This window comes from Oncorhynchus kisutch, linkage group LG30 (assembly GCF_002021735.2).
Source record: "Oncorhynchus kisutch isolate 150728-3 linkage group LG30, Okis_V2, whole genome shotgun sequence".
NCBI classification, from domain to species: Eukaryota; Metazoa; Chordata; class Actinopteri; order Salmoniformes; family Salmonidae; genus Oncorhynchus; species Oncorhynchus kisutch.
Window position 1 is genome coordinate 48,089,477 of NC_034203.2, and position 3,566 is coordinate 48,093,042.

Sequence of the window (3,566 nt, forward strand, 5' to 3'; positions counted from 1 at the left end):
GTGTGCGGGCACTGGTTAGTAATGAGACTATATACAGGGGGTACAGAGTCAATGTGCGGGGGCACTGGTTAGTAATGAGACTATATACAGGGGGTACCGAGTCAATGTGTGGGGGCACTGGTTAGTAATGAGACTATATACAGGGGGTACCGAGTCAATGTGCGGGGGCACTGGTTAGTAATGAGACTATATACAGGGGGTACCGAGTCAATGTGTGGGGGCACTGGTTAGTCGAAGTAATTTAGGTAATATGTGTGTACATATTACCTAAATTACCTCGACTAACTGGTGTCCCCATACCATTCAGCAGTTTAGGGTCACTTAGAAATTCCTTGTTATTGAAATTAAAGCACTTTTTCAAATTAATCAGAAATACAGTTGTAAATGACTATTGTAGACTATTGTAGCTGGAAACGCCTGATTCGGACCATTATCAGCAACCATCACTCCTGTATTCCAATGGCACATTGTGTTAGCTAATCCAAGTTTGTTATTTTAAAAAGGCAAATCGATCATTAGAAAACCCTTTTGCAATCATGATAGCACAGCTGAAAACTGTTGTCCTGATTTAAAAAAGCAATAAAACTGTCCTTCTTTAGACTAGTTGAGAATCCGGAGCATCAGCATTTGTGGGTTCGATTACAGGCCAGAAACTAATAACTTTCTTCTGAAACTCGTCAGTCTATTCTTGTTTCTCAGAAATGAAGGCTGTTCCATGCGAGAAATTTCCAAGAAACTGAAGATCTCGTACAACACTGTGTACTACTCCCTTCACAGAACAGTGCAAACTGGCTCTAACCAGAATAGAAAGAGTGGGAGGCCCCGGTGCACAACTGAGCAAGATGACAAGTACATTAGAGTGTCTAGATTGAGAAACAGACGCCTCACAAGTCCTCAACTGGCAGCTTCATTAAATAGTACCCACAAAACACCCGTCTCAACGTCAACAGCAAAGAGGCAACTCCAGGACGCTGGCCTTCTACGCAGAGTTCCTCTGTCCAGTCTCAACATCAACAGCAAAGAGGCAACTCCAGGACGCTGGCCTTCTACGCAGAGTTCCTCTGTCCAGTCTCAACATCAACAGCAAAGAGGCAACTCCAGGACGCTGGCCTTCTACGCAGAGTTCCTCTGTCCAGTCTCAACATCAACAGTAAAGAGGCGACTCCGGGATGCTGGCCTTCTAGGCAGAGTTCCTCTGTCCAGTCTCAACATCAACAGTGAAGAGGCGACTCCGGGATGCTGGCCTTCTAGGCACAGTTCCTCTGTCCAGTCTCAACGTCATCAGTGGAGGCGACTCCGGGATGCTGGCCTTCTAGGCAGAGTTCCTCTGTCCAGTCTCAACGTCATCAGTGGAGAGGCGACTCCGGGATGCTGGCCTTCTAGGCAGAGTTCCTCTGTCCAGTCTCAACGTCATCAGTGGAGAGGCGACTCCGGGATGCTGGCCTTCTAGGCAGAGTTCCTCTGTCCAGTCTCAACGTCATCAGTGGAGAGGCGACTCCGGGATGCTGGCCTTCTAGGCAGAGTTCCTCTGTCCAGTCTCAACGTCAACAGTGAAGAGGCGACTCCGGGATGCTGGCCTTCTAGGCAGAGTTCCTCTGTCCAGTCTCAACATCAACAGTGAAGAGGCGACTCCGGGATGCTGGCCTTCTAGGCACAGTTCCTCTGTCCAGTCTCAACGTCAACAGTGAAGAGGCGACTCCATGATGCTGGCCTTCTTGGCAGAATTGAAGAAAAAGCCATATCTCAGACTGGCCAATAAAAAGAAAAGATTTAGATGGGCAAAAGAACACAGACACTGGACAGAGGAACTCTGCCTAGAAGGCCAGCACACCGGAGTCGCCTCTTCACTGTTGACGGTGAGACGTTGCTCTCTGGTTTTGTGATGAAATGTGTATGCGTAGTTGAACTTATCCCACCGCTGTGTGACTGTTGTCTTTATGTTGTCAAGGCCTTATTGTATATCACTGTGGCATATGAACTAATGGGTTATAGAGCAAACAGCGTAATTATCACAACCTAGGTTGTGTTATGGATTTTTTTACTGGCTTGGCTTCCTCAGTGATTTTACACCACTACTTTATTAGTGTAACAGTATAACGTTAGACCGTCCCCCGTACTACTATATAAGGTATAACTTTAGACCGTCCCCCGTACTACTATATAAGGTATAACTTTAGACCGTCCCCCGTACTACTATATAAGGTATAACGTTAGACCGTCCCCCGTACTACTATATAAGGTATAACTTTAGACCGTCCCCCGTACTACTATATAAGGTATAACGTTAGACCGTCCCCCGTACTACTATATAAGGTATAACTTTAGACCGTCCCCCGTACTACTATATAAGGTATAACTTTAGACCGTCCCCCGTACTACTATATAAGGTATAACTTTAGACCGTCCCCCGTACTACTATATAAGGTATAACGTTAGACCGTCCCCCGTACTACTATATAAGGTATAACTTTAGACCGTCCCCCGTACTACTATATAAGGTATAACTTTAGACCGTCCCCCGTACTACTATATAAGGTATAACGTTAGACCGTCCCCCCGTACTACTATATAAGGTATAACTTTAGACCGTCCCCCGTACTACTATATAAGGTATAACGTTAGACCGTCCCCCGTACTACTATATAAGGTATAACTTTAGACCGTCCCCCGTACTACTATATAAGGTATAACTTTAGACCGTCCCCCGTACTACTATATAAGGTATAACGTTAGACCGTCCCCCCGTACTACTATATAAGGTATAACTTTAGACCGTCCCCCGTACTACTATATAAGGTATAACGTTAGACCGTCCCCCCGTACTACTATATAAGGTATAACGTTAGACCGTCCCCCCGTACTACTATATAAGGTATAACGTTAGACCGTCCCCCGTACTACTATATAAGGTATAACTTTAGACCGTCCCCCGTACTACTATATAAGGTATAACGTTAGACCGTCCCCCGTACTACTATATAAGGTATAACTTTAGACCGTTCCCCGTACTACTATATAAGGTATAACGTTAGACCGTCCCCCGTACTACTATATAAGGTATAACTTTAGACCGTCCCCCGTACTACTATATAAGGTATAACTTTAGACCGTCCCCCGTACTACTATATAAGGTATAACGTTAGACCGTCCCCCGTACTACTATATAAGGTATAACGTTAGACCGTCCCCCGTACTACTATATTTTTTTTATTTATTTTACCTTTATTTAACCAGGTAGGCAAGTTGAGAACAAGTTCTCATTTACAATTGCGACCTGGCCAAGATAAAGCAAAGCAGTTCGACAGATAAAACGACACAGAGTTACACATGGAGTAAAAACAAACATACAGTCAATAATGCAGTATAAACAAGTCTATATACAATGTGAGCAAATGAGGTGAGAAGGGAGGTAAAGGCAAAAAAAAGGCCATGATGGCAAAGTAAATACAATATAGCAAGTAAAATACTGGAATGGTAGTTTTGCAATGGAAGAATGTGCAAAGTAGAAATAAAAAATAATGGGGTGCAAAGGAGCAAAATAAATAAATAAATACAAATTAAATACA